Source organism: Sorex araneus, chromosome X (assembly GCF_027595985.1).
Source record: "Sorex araneus isolate mSorAra2 chromosome X, mSorAra2.pri, whole genome shotgun sequence".
Lineage (NCBI taxonomy): Eukaryota > Metazoa > Chordata > Mammalia > Eulipotyphla > Soricidae > Sorex > Sorex araneus.
In genome coordinates, this window is record NC_073313.1 from 114,176,653 (window position 1) to 114,191,205 (window position 14,553).

Consider the following 14,553-nt stretch of genomic DNA (forward strand, 5'->3'; position numbering starts at 1 on the left):
AGAGATAATGAAAAGTTCTTAAAAGTTCTCATCACAAGAAACAAATGTTAACTTTTTAAGAGAAGAATGTTAACTGGACTTGTGATCACTTTAGGCAATGTATACAAATACCAAGTCACTATGCTGCACAATGAAATTAATATGAAACCACTATGTTATATGTTGATGATTTCTCAGTGGAAAAAAACAGGAGAAAGAAAACAAGTAAATTGAAAAAATGTGGTAAATATAACCCAGGAAACTGACAGTTGTTAAACCCACAGAGTTTATTCATACGTCACCAATTTTATATGTGCTTATTTGTACACATTCATGTGGGTTTAAATCTGAGCATTTGTTTCATGTGTAGATTCTTGGAATAACTGACACAATCAATTCCCCTTAGTACTCCCTCTCTGATTTTTATGGGGTAGGATTTGGGCTACATCCAGAAGTACTGAGAGCTACTCTGGGTTTTGCTTTGGGGTGCTCCGGGGGCCATAGGCAGTGTAGGGATCAAACTGGGATCTGTCAAAGGCAAAGCAAACCCCTTAACTCGTATACTACCCCACCAATCCTGTTGTTCCCCTTTTGTAGCCACATCTACCACCATTCACCCGAACTCCTGGGTTCATTTGTTCTATGGGTTCTTTGTTACACCCCATCAATTTGTATCTATCACGCTGTCAATACCACACCGGCTTCACTAGTATAGCTACGTGAAAAACCTTAATGAATAAAGTGATCCCATCCAAGGCTATGTCCAAGGCTTACTCCTGGCTCTGCACTCAGGGATCACTCCTGGTGGTCTCGGTGGACTATATGTAGTGCCAGGATCAAACCACATGCAAGGCACATACTACCTGTTGTACTATCGCTCTGGTCCCCACGCCTCGAAATTGTTTTATGATCCTGAGAGACGATACAAGAGGTAAGGCTTGTGAGGTAAGGTAACCCATGCTGGTTCCATCCCTACACCACATACGGTCCCCCCCCCTCAGCGTGGTCAGTGGGCACTCCTGGGCACAGAGCAGTCTCAGAGCAATGCCAGGTGGGGGTCACACCCCACAAGAAGAAAAGATGTTTTATTTGGGTCTTGGTTTTTTAATATACATTTTAGAATAATTATTTCTATATTCAAATTTTTTGTTGTCATTGTCTAGATTTGTGAAATCTTTAGATCAACTTGCGCAGACTGAACATCTTTGCATGCTGGTATATCTCTTCTTTCTTTTGTTTTCATTTACTCGGCAAGTTTTATTTTAGGCACCATTAACAATGCTGTTAATGGCAGAGTTACATGCACGAGGCATTCCAGCACACCCCCCTCCACCAGTGTTCACTTCTGTCCACCATTGTCCCAGTGTCCCCCCCCCCCCCCGCCACCGACCTCCCCCACCTCCAATGGTAAGCTACCTATTAAAGACCATCTTCTCAGTTTCTGTCACCTTTGGGCATTTGGTGTTTTATGTTGCTGTTGTTTTTTTTCTTTTTTGGTTTTGGACCGACCCAGGTTCCATTCCTCCGTCCCTCTCGGAGAGCCTGGCAAGCTACCATGGTGTATTCGATGTGCCAAAAACAGTAACAAGTCTCACAATGGAGACGTTACTGGTGCCTGCTCGAGCAAATCGTTGAGCAACGGGATGACAGTGATACAGTGATACAGTGACTTGGGGCCACATCCAGCAGTGCTCACTGTTTATTCTGCACTCAAGCATCACTCCTGGTAGTAGTCAGGGATACCAGGGATCAAATACAGGTCGGCCACATGCAGGCAAGTGCCCTACTGAGGTACTATCTCTAGCCCCAGAAAGTCTAGGGTTAAAAATTTTGTTCTATTTTTTTACAGCATATAGTCTGATTCTTTTCCACTTGCATTGCTGCTATGCCATGCATACGACCAGAGCGAGAAAGGTGAAGGTTTGAAGGTCGTAGGCAGAAAGTCTGCCTGTTTCAAGTGTGTATGAGGGTGAAGGTGCGGCAGGAAGGTGGTGGTCAACGAAATCCTCAGAGTGAAAAGTCATGATTTGGCTGTGATTAGTTCATTGGTTATTTTGAGTTTGATGGGAGATAAAAGGGACCAGATAGGGTCTAATTTTTTGACTCAAAGGTAGGATGCAAAGCATGTTAGTTTTCAATTTCGAAGAAACTGACAAAACAGGAATGGTTCTGGGAAGATCTGCACAGTCCATGCATAGGGAGAAGGTGTGATGCTTCAGATTTATAGCTTACGTCAAAAGTGAGTTATGTTATACTATGATTTGTCCATTTTTCATATTTAACACTTCATACCCACATCAATGGAAATGTTTTATTACCTCCTAGGTTGACAGTGATGGATCTTGCTTCCCTACATTATTTGGTTGTTTGTTCATTCTCATATTTTTTTACAAATAACCTATTTTTTGATATTTTAAGTATTTGAAGACATTCCTATATGGTTAATTTGCATTCATTTCCTGTGTGCTCTATTTGTGTCTCACACACTAAAGTCAGAACTAAGTGTCCATTCTCATTTACTGTGAAGTCTGTGTGTGTGTATGTGTGTGTGTGTAAGTTAACACCAATGTGAGGATTGAATTCAAAATGCATTATGATGAAATAGACTTATGGAAGGCATTCTTGTTTTTCTGGCAGAGTATGAGTTTCCAAAGAAAAGAAGGGGGTGCACAGGACGCGAGTATTCAATGGCCGAGAGCTGCCTCCCCAGGCCAGATGATGGCAATGGATGGATGGAGGAAGGGCCAGGAAACCAGGGAATGGACAAATAGGGACTGGGCCCCCAGGCTCGTTGGTAGTTGGTTTGGTTTATTTCCCTCTCCCTTAAAGCACAATGGCAGTTGTAGTTTTGGTCTTAGAGTCCCAGTCATCTTAGTTCCGTCATCCTAGTTTCCACATAGACCTCAAAGTCCTCCACCCTCTAGTCACTGTCTAGTCCTCGTCTTCATCATAGTCCCCACTCTCCCCTTACAGCAGAGTTATATAGAAATTGTGAAAGGTGGTATACACATAGGCGGGGTTGAACATTACCACAGCAATAAACAGATGTAAAGCCACTCCTTCAGGGGGAGCTCCAGGAGATTACCTCAAGGACAAAATCTCATTTGAGGGTTCAGCACCCTACATTACTAGGAGATCCGTTCAAAGGCAGGATTCCATCCAGGATGTATTGTTTTATCCTTTCCTCAGCTAGTAATCCATTTAAGCAATCATAATATATTTCATCATCATCATCATCATCATCATCATCATCATCATCATCATCATCATCATCATCATCATCATCCTGTTGATCGTCGAATTTCTTGAGCGGTCTCGGTAACGTCTCCATTCGTTCTAGCCCTGAGATTTTAGAAGCCTCTCTACTCATCCTTTCCAATGGTGCCGCATTGGAGGCTCTTTCAGGGTCAGGGGAATGTACTTCTTATAATTTTTTAAATTTACTTCTTATAATATTTCTAGTCATTTTGTATGAACATAGTAAGAGATATATTAAGCTTAAAGGCACTTCTTGGGGACATCTCACTATATATCCCAGACCACAGTCCTCAGGACAGGTTAGTCTTTCCTAACCCCAGCAGGGTCATTATTCGGTTACTTCTTTTTAGGTCATTACAGAGTTTGTCTCAAGACCATGTTCTTAACTTATCATACTTATGGTGCTTAGCTTGTACCCTTTTGATGCCAGGGTAGCTTACAGCTTGCCCTGGGCCCATCCAGTCCCTTCGTCAGGACCCTGCTTTTGGAGTCTTAGGAATTAAGGGCAACTGAGGCTTAAGTCAAGTAAATATGGATGCCCAGGAGTAAATATTATTTTGGAGTCAATTAACTCCCATATTACAAAAGCATAGTATGAACTGTCTTCCTGTGTCTAGACAAAAAATGGACATTGCTAAATAAACCATGCAAGTGACATAAAGGAAAGAGAAAAGCAACATAGGATTATTAGTGCTTGATGGAATTGCGTGTGCCTCGGGGGCACTGTTGTGGGAGTAACTCAACAAACCTAAGCTCCCTGAGGGAGGAACAAGGACAACCCAGTGTTATCCAACAGCAGAGCCTGTCTCCTGAATAGCCTTCATGGAAAGTGGACAGAGGTAACTGTAGAAATCACAGGTTTCGATGATAGCAAATACAGTTTTACAAAGAAACAGGGTCAATTCTAGGCACTGATACAAGTACAGAAAAGCACTGATTTCACTTCCTAGAGTTCCTGAGAACTGTATCACTTAAGTGATCATTTTACTGAAATCTAGATTTGTATTGTGGGTTTTACTTTTGTTCTAAGATCCATAGGTAAATTTGTATTTGTGCTTGCTTTCAAATATTAGAGAAGTTGAGTATAATACATTCTGTATTGTACAAGACAGTCAATATTCACAAAAATAAAAGTTCCTTCAGATAGGTTTTTATAAAATCCTACAGGCTCTTTCTTGAGTTTTACATCTGATTCACCACTTGTTCTGTGGTTTCAAAAAATTATTTCAAAACTGTACAGATGCTTAGTAGGTGTCCTGAAAGGACCTGTCTATAGGAATTGACAGAAGTAGATTTAAACTCTAGGGACTGGAGCGATAGCACAGTGGGTAGGGCGTTTGCCTTGCACACGGCCGACCAGAGTTTGATTCCCAGCATCCCATATGGTCCACTGAGCACCGCCAGGAGTGATTTCTGAGTGCAGAGCCAGGAGTAATCCCTGAGCATCTCTAGATGTGATCTAAAAAGCAAAAAACAAGATAAAATAAAAATAAAAAAAAACTCTATGGAAAACATAGTTAAATGGCATCACTAATGTCCCGTCTCAGAACTCAAGATCACGAATAAGAAAAGGAAAAATTAATTAGCCCCTGACATCAGAGTTGGTCTGGCTTTCGCAGTTAGGCTTTACTTTCCTGTAAATTTAAACAATTTCAGAAGTCACCAGGATCTGGCAAAACTATGACACTGATGGAATGAATGAGAAAAAGCACTGCATAGTGTCAGTGCAGACAAAACATCTTATCCAGCTCACAGAAGTGAACAAACAGCTCCCTCTACTGGCCAACAGCAGGGACTGTTGCTGCTTTTCCACTCCCTCATCCCATAAGGATTTAGCCTCGGTAGAGCCTAGGATAACTTTTCTATGTTGATTGCAAATATTTTTTTTTTTGCATTTAAGTACATATGTTTATGGTGTACAATAGGTCAAAGATACATATAAGAAATCTTAAAGTTCTTCATTGTGATAAAGGTGTCAGAAAAACATCTTACATGCCATTTTTACTCTGTGAAATAACGCAGTTTTGAAAATTAAAACAAGGAAGCACAAAATAACAAAATAATTCCCTCTCACATGTAGACATCTCTCCTGTAATAAATCAAGACCATCTAGCCTACAATTAATTAAAGAGAAATCTCCAACCTCCTCTCTCCTTTTTTCTTTTTTTTTTTCTTGGCTTTTTTTTAAAGTTTTTATTTTATTGAATCACCGTGAAAAAAATTACAAAGCTTTCAGGTTTAAGTCTCAGTCATATACTGATTAAACCCCCATCCCTTCACCAGTGCACATGTTCCACCACCAAGAACCCCAATATGCCCCCCTCCCACCCCCCCCCACCTAAGTAGCTAATGATATTCCCTTTATTCTCTCTATACTTTGAGTACATTCAATATTTCAATAGAGAACTCACTATTATTGTTTGGAAATTTTTCCCCAACAATCAGGCCTGCTGAAAAGGCATCATTTAATAATTTCTCTTCATTGCTAAGAGTGAAGACTCTGAGTTTTGGGTTTCTGATATTTTAGCTCAGTTCACAGTCTAGACGCACAGCTGCAAGAAGCCGCTCTGGGTGCCAAAATGGGTTAGAAGACCTCTCGATCAAAGTCTTTAGGAGCAGAGGGTCCGTTTCTCGTGCCGCAGCTCTGTATCTTATCTGGGCGGAAGGTGTGCCAGTAACGCCCCCCCTCCCAGGACCACCTACAGGCTACGTCACTAAAAAAGTCCTACCTCCGGGTTGGGGATCTTAGAGAGTGGCTCTCGCCACGTGGATGCTGCTGCCGCAGCCATTTTCGCTGCAAATATTTCTTATCCTGAGATCCTTATGATTTAAACCTTGCCTCCTCTAACCATGGTTTTTCCTTTTCCCAAATTCAAGCTCCAAATTTAACATAAATCATTATATCTTTCATACCTAAATGATCTGGGTTTCCTGAAAAGACCATTAGGGAATACAGAAATTTACCTCTGAAGATTTATCCTCTGAAAAGGTGGACAATAAAAATAAATTTTTCTGACTTTTGATTGAACCAACAGTGTTACAAAAGCTTTTTTCTGCCAACTACAACAGTGATCAACTTGAATTTAATTTCCTAAATTAGTTATGCATAAATAAAATGCGATTATAAAATAACTGATTGAATACATTTCAACTTAATGTACATTATTAAACATACAAACTTAAATGACTAATTACATTATGTACATGTAAGTTGAATGTACATAAATGTAAATGCACATTCAACTGAATACATTTCAACTTAAATGACTCATTCCGAAAAGACAGCACCCCCACACACACACATTTTTCCAGTGCTCGGAAACACTGTACACGGGTTAACGTGCTTCCCTTGTATACAGCTGACCTCAGCACCACATGGTCCCCCCCAAACCCGTATCATAGGGAATAGCCTACCCTTTGCATCACCCCTATGTGTGGCCTAATCCTCTCCTCCTCCCAAACAAAACATAACAAAATTGTCCCCTAGGACACAAACGATTTAGACTCACAAACGATTTTTCTTATGTGTTTAAAATGTTTCTGGGGCTGGAGACACAGTACAAGGGTTAAAGCACTTGCCCCAATTCAGTTGCCCTCAGCACTGCAAAGAGACCCTTGAGCAAACAGCCAGGAAGCAGTCCCTGAGCACTGCCAGGTGTGTCCCCAAACCCTAAAACTAAATGCAATATTTCTTGTTAATATTTGGGTGGCTGACCTGGTTACATAGGAATTAAGAGGGCCTGTTACTTAGGTTCAATGACCAAAACTTTGCAAGCCTCTCCAAGCTATAATGGCATCAGTAAAATATATGTTAAAGAAGTTTCAGTAAGTTCAGTCCAATGCGTTCACTAAACAAAACGCTTCTCCATGCTTCATAAATGCTTTTATAGAAGAAAAGCACTCAGTAGTTTGAAACTAGTTTTACAATGACCTAAGAGATAATACTAATTTATGTAACATTCTCCATTTTGGCAACACTCCAAGCCCAGTCACTCTCCTTTCTTTATCTAAAACAGAAAAAAAGATATTGTTCATTAGCCATCTCTTTTAAGACATTATCTGTGTCTTGGACAGACATTTTGGAGACTTGTAAACAATAGTAGTTTAGTTATATATGTCAATGACTCAAACTTTCCCCCTTAAAATACAGGCTTTCTAGGGACCAGAGCAGGTAAGGTGCTTGCTTTGCAGGTGGCCAACTAGGATACAATACAAAAAAAAAAAATTTAACACAGGTTTCTCATAGGAAAAAAAACATCTGTGTAGGTGGTTAATTGCCTTCTCCCAAATTAGACTGGAGCCATAGCACAGCGGGTAGGGCGTTTGCCTTGCACGTGGCTGACCCAGGTTCGATTCCTCCACCCCTCTCGGAGAGCCCGGCAAGTTACCGAGAGTATCCCACCCGCACAGCAGAGCTTGACAAGCTACCATGGCGTATTCACTATGACAAAAACAGTAACAACAAGTCTCACACTGGAGACGTTACTGGTGCCCACTCGAGCAAATCGATGAACAACGGGATGACAGTGACAATGACAGTGTTCCCAAATTAACCAGCTGACAAAATATACAAAAGACATTATGTGTGGTTGGTTTGGTTGGTTGGCTTTTTACCACACATGGCTGTACTGAGGGCTTACTCCTATCTCTGTGCTCAAGGATCACTTTTGGCAGGGGTCATAAAACCATATAGAGTGCCAGGGATTGAAGTTGCATGCAGGGCAAACACCCTACCTACTGTACTATTGCTTCAGCACCCGGCTTGTTATTTTTTTATTGGCTTGGGGCTTGCATCCAGTGGTGCTTAGTGGCTACTCCCAGCTCTGTTGCCAGGGAACCCATGAAATGCCAGGGATGGAACCTGATCTTCTCATGTGCAAAGTATGTATTGCAGGCCACTGAGCTATCTCTCTGACCCAAATGTGGAACTTTAGATGAAGCTGCAACATCGACAAGACATAGATTCTAGGCCATTTCCTGACCTTTCCAGGAACCCTTTATAAAATAAATGATGAGTTGGGGATGGAGAGATACTACAGAGATTAAGGCATTTGCCTTGTATGCAGCAGACCTGGGTTCAATCCCCGCCCCTGAAACATATATGATTCCCTGAGCCCATCCTGGCTAACAACAACAATATAAACGGTGAATTAAAAGTTCTGCACTCATTTGTGGAGTATAGAATAACATCACATGAGGCTGACACCCAAGTACAGTAGATACAAAGGCCAGGGGGATTGCCCCATATCTGGAAGCCTGCTTCATGAGCGGAGGGGAGAAGGCAGATGGAATAGAGAAGGGATCACTAAGAAAATGATGGCTGGAGGAACCAGTTGGGATGGGAGATGCATGCCGAAAGTAGATAATGGACCAGACATTATGAGCTCTCAGTGTCTGTGTTGCAAGCCATGATGCCCAAAAGAAGAGAGAGAGTGTGGGGAATATTGTCTGCCATGGAGGGGGAGGGTGGGAAAGGGGTACTGGGGATATTGGTGGTGGGGAATGTGCACTGATGGAGGGATGGGTGTTTGATCATTGTGAGATTGTAACCCAAACATGAAAGCTTGTAACTATCTCACAGTGATTCAATAAAATTTTTTTTAAAAAAAATAAAAGTCCTTGAGATGCTTTGCTATTGTTTAAGAACAGAAGGCATCAAAACATTTTAGCCAAAAGGTTTCAAGATACAATCCCTAAATAACAGAGATAGTTTGGCTGCAATACTGAAGCAGCTGTAGTGGGGAATGTTAACAGGTATGGGCACAAATGTTTCCAATTCCAGTCCTGTCAGCACCTGCACAGTCCTGAAAGGCTGTAAAGGTGGGGCATAGTAAGAACCAAAGCCCCTTTAACGATCCCCAATGGAGTGTGGAGTATTCTGAATTTTGTTTACCTGAAGGACTGGAGAGATAGCACAGTGGGTAGAGCGTTTGCCTTGCACACGGCCGACCTGGGTTCGATTCCTCCGCTCCTCTCAGAGAGTCGAGGAAGCTACCGAGAGTATCCTGCCCATGGCAGAGCCTGGCAAGCTACCTGTGGCATACTCGATATGCCAAAAACAGTAACAAATCTCACAATGGAGACGTTACTGGTGCCTGCTCGAGCAAATTGATGAACAACGTGATGACAGTGCTAAGGTGGGTAAGGCCCAGCTTATTGAGGGAAATGCTTTCCCACTCCTGCTGTGCAAAGTCCCATGTAAGTAAGAGGGACATGCATTGATGCAGGCATTATTTTCTAAAAATCCTTTGAAATATTACATTTTACTCGAATTCCTTTGTGTTTATCACATTCAAATTCAGAGAAAAATGAAGAAAATTAAGGAGAATTACAAACTCATCATTCTAAAGCTCTCAAAACCCCCTAAACTTCCGAGGCCTGGAGTATTGCCATTATTTGATGATGGTATCAAACCTCTCATAGGTCCATAGTTTTCTTATATGTTAACAAAAGTTTACCACGTGCATTTGGAATTCCACTTCCAATCTTATGTACTACTCTATCCTAGACTAATGCGATTAAATCTCACAAGAAATATGAAAAGGACAGCTACTGGGCCAGAGAGCTAGTACAGCTGTTAAGATTTGCAGGCAACTGACCCAGGTCTGATCCCCAGCACTGCATATGATCCCCTGGGAATTACCAGGAGCGATCTATGAGCACTGCGGTGTGCTCCAAAGCCGCTCCCACTCCCCCCAAAACCCTCCAGCTTTATGACCAACAGCTACAAGGCATATTTTCTAAATGAAACATTCTCTGCATGTTATGCCACCCAGGGAGATTTGGTCCCTTGAAAGAGGTGACAGAAGCAGAATTTTCTCTGAGACTTGGTTACACAAAATTTTATTTTGCACTGTTTACAACAGACATATTAGTAAGACTTCATGCTATTGATAGATTGTGTGCATGTGTGTGTGCATGCATGTGTTTGGGGATGGGACTGGGGGTACTGATAGTAAATCCAGGCCTTTACTTAATGCCAAGCATGTGCTTCATCACTGAGCTACACCCTCACCCACTTAATAGTTAAGTATCACTGTATCACTGCCATCCCGTTGTTCATCGATTTCCTCAAGCAGGCGCCAGTAACATTTCCATTCTTCCTAGCCCTGAGATTTTAGCAGCCTCTCTTTACTTGTCTTTCCCAACGGTGCCACATTAGAGGCTATTTCAGGGTCAGGGGAATGAGACCCATCATTGTTACTGTTTTTGGCATATCGAATACGCCACAGGGAGCTTGCCAGGCTCTGCCTTGTGGGTAGGATACTCTTGGTAGCTTGCCAGGTTCTCTAAGCGGGAGAACTAGACAATAAGAGGTCACTTCTGGGAGCTTTGCTTTATAGTCTCTGGATCTTGGTCGCTGCTAAGGGCAATTTGTGTGGTGTGACTGTCTAGCTACTGGAAAATGGGGGATCTGGGTGGAGGAGGCCCAGTTCCAATCTGAGCAGGTTTGGAGATCTCAGCCCCTTGTCCCGAATACCTAGGTTCCTCTGCCGGTTCCTTCATGCGTGAGGCTCATCCGAGTGTGTGGAGAATGGCCTTGAGCATGGCTGTGGCTGGCTTCCGGAGGTCTTTGGCTGCAGGGCCTCTGCTCAGGGTGGGGAGGGACACTCAACCCGCCCCCTCGGAGGGACCTCGGTGAAGACAGCCAGACACAGGGGCAGGAGACTCTGTGCATCATAAGTATAAATTATTATTTTCATATTGCAGTGCAGCTCTGTTTCATGGTAGCACTGCAGTACTGTCATACCATTGTTCATTGAATGGCTCGAGTGGGCGCAAGTAACATCTCCATTCGTCCTTGTCACGTGCTAGTGTAGGCCAATGGCGTCTGCTCGCTCCAGGAACACCAAGTGAGACCGGTTATTGTTACTGTTTTTGGCATATTGAATACCCCAAGGGCAGCTTGCCAGGCTCTGCTGTACCCTCGGTAGCTTCCCAGGCTCTCAGAGTCGGGGGCAGAGGCTTTGGGGGCAGCCTCTATATAGTTAGGTATTTTCAAGTAAATAAAAGTTTGAACTTAACAGAAATACTTCACTTCCTCCCGCATGACTGGACATCCATTTCATCCAAGACTCTAGACTGAGGATTCTTAGGAATCCAGAAGCTGCTAATAGAAGTTCCACCGTACAGCACAAAAGAAATGATTGCATTTTTTCAAGACTCTTTTATTGTCTCTTTGCACTTCAACTAATATTGCCTATTAATTATTTCTCTTTTTAGGACTGGAGTGATAGCACAGTGGTAGGGTGTTTGCCTTGCATGCGGCGACCCAGGTTCAATTCCTCTGTCCCTCTCAGAGAGCCCGGCAAGCTACTGAGAGTATCCTGCCCGCATGGCAGAACCTGGCAAGCTACCCGTGGCGTATTCGATATGCCAAAAACAGTAACAACAAGTCTCACAATGGAGACATTACTGATGCCCGCTCGAGCAAATCGATGAGCAACAGGACAACAGGACAGTGCTGCAGTGCTACAGTTATTTCTCTCTTAGACCATGTGGAACTCACCAATGTGACTTCCCTTACCTTCGTCCTATTATTTTGAACCCTTATGGCCCTATTCTGCCACTTAGAGGAAACCAAAATACTTCTATGTTTTGTCTTGTTTCTGTTTTAAGGCAACCCTTTCTGCTGTCCAGGGCTGCTCTCAGTGGTTTCCAGAGTACCATGTAGTTTCTGGCCTTCTGCTTGCTAAGCATACACTCCTGTCCTTTGAGCTACCTTCTCACCCCTCTCCTAATTTTTGTCCCCAGGCTTGGCAATTCCTCTGACTTGATTGGATGTCTAGGTTTAACATCTTCCTTAGAGCCTGCTGGTAATAAGTCTAGTATCCTTTCCTATAAACATCTCAGAAGAGAGATTGCTTTTTTACGGGACTCTTCTGGTACTTAGGCTTCCCTCAGATCATTAGTCCTGACTTTCAGTCACATTATCAGAATGTTTGTACTACGTTATTTTAATCTCATTAGCAACATCTGTCCAATCAAGAGCAGAGAGTAAAACAAGGGGCATTCCTGACCACAACAATGTCCAGTTCCTTCTTCAAAGCACCACATGATCCTTTTCTTTGAACAATTAAGCTCCACCAAGAAAATTGTTTAACACAAAAAGAACAAACAGGCCTAGTTCTATTGTGATAAATAAAAATTACACTTCCAATATCTCCACTGAGTGTATGACCTTTTTAGTAGGTAATTCTCCCTGTTTTGCCTGCTCTTCTCTTTTTGTCGTTGACATTGGAGTCCCTCACTGGGTTAGATTGGGCTGGAGGTTGCATATGCTTGTTACAGGATCAGGAATTCCAGTGCAATGCCTCCAGGATCTCACTGGACATGTGGGGCAGTGCATGGGATCAACTCAAGACTTCACACTTGCTAGGCAGGTGCTCTACCCCTGAGCCACATTCCTGGGGTCCTAGTTTACTGTATTTTATGTGAATAGACTTATATTGGTCTGCCACACACTAATGTATAATTTGTCTTCAGTACTGTGTGAGATACTCTTAGATGCTGGAGAGCTCAACAGATTTAACACATGCTTTGCATGAAGGACCCCAGGTTCAATCGCAGCACCTCATTGTGCCCAGAATGTCACCATTTGGGAGCCCCAAGCACAGAGCTGGGAATAGCCCCTGAGCACTGATATATGTATATGTGCATATATATACATAAATATGTATACATATGTATACATATGTATGTATACACATGTATACATATGTATGTATACACATGTATACATATGTATATATACACATGTATACATATGTATGTATACACACACACACATATATATATAGCAATGTTCCCATCAGATATAAAAATCTCTGGCAAATATAATAAAAACTTGTCTCAGGGACCAGAGGGTAGGACGTTTGCCTTGAATGTGTCCGATCCAGACCATATTCGATCTCCAGCATCCTTTATGGTCTCCTGAGCACCACCAGGAGTAATTTCTGAGTGCAGAGCCAGGAGTAACCTGAGCATTGCTGGATGTGACCCCAAAAAACAAAAGCACCTTGTCTCGGACCCCTCAAAAACTCCTATGTAACACAATGTCAACTCTGAAAGACAAATTAGTCTCAACTCAGTAACTAGAATTGCTATTGACAATCCTGCAATTCTTGATTATGTCTTTAGTAGCCCAGGAGGAATATGTGCTATAACAAACAATAGCTCTGGAACCAACCCCAAAATGGAGATCTCTGCAGTAGGCTGGCCCACATCACAAAACTAAAACTGAGTCAGCCTGAACTTACGGGAAATATCAGTTAAGGATATCTAAGGAAAAAAAGCAGTTATAATCAATCCTCCAACTTGGCTTTCTCAGTTCTTTGCCAGCCATGTTCTCAACAACGTGTAGCTATTTCTAGTATCTATCTATCTAGTAACTTGTTTTTGCCCAAACCCCCTCAGAAAGATTGCTTGTGATGTTATGTACCGAAATTATTTTAATTGTTAACAAGTCTCGCAATGGAGATGTTACTGGTGCCTGCTCAAGCAAATCAATGAGCCACAGGATGACAGTGATACAGTGATAGTGATATTAGAGTTATTGTTATAATCCTCTAAATTATGACTTGATTAGGGACAGCAATAGCTAACAGCATAAGAAGACAGAATCCAGATGCTGTTAGGTCCTGAGTAATCAGGAACCACAGCGTGGTGCCAACTATAGTACTTACCACAAACATCTGAGCTGATAAGGCTAGGAGAAAGTGTGTGCTGAATCTAGGCCATGTAAAACATTATTTGCTGCCCTGTGAACTGTATCTTTCTCTCCTTTTTAATGTTTCGTTGAAATGCATCTTGTTCTCTTTATATCTCATTAGGATGTGGGAGAGTTTCTTTGTGTTTGATATAAACATAAGTACAAACTGTCGTTTATTCCGCAAGATTTTAATGGACACTTTGGAATGCTGTTGTAGACTATAAATGCAACCTTAGTTTTTTGAACCGTTAGAGGCCCATGACAGAACACCATCCTTGGGCCCATTATGATGAAATAAACTTCTGTCTTACTTTCCTTTTTTTTTTGTTTTTTTTGTTTTTTGGGTCACACCCGGCGACGCACAGGGGTCACTCCTGGCCCTGTACTCAGGAATTATCCCTGGCGGTGCTCAGGAGACCATATGGGATGCTGGGAATCGAACCCGGCTCGGTCGCCTGCAAGGCAAATGCCCTACCCGCTGTGCTATCACTCCAGCCCTGTCTTACTCTCCTTCTTTTTTCAATTGTCTTTTCTTATTTAAGATTTTTTTATTAAAGAACTGTGATTTACAATATTGAGAGTTGAATTTTAGGCATGTAATATTT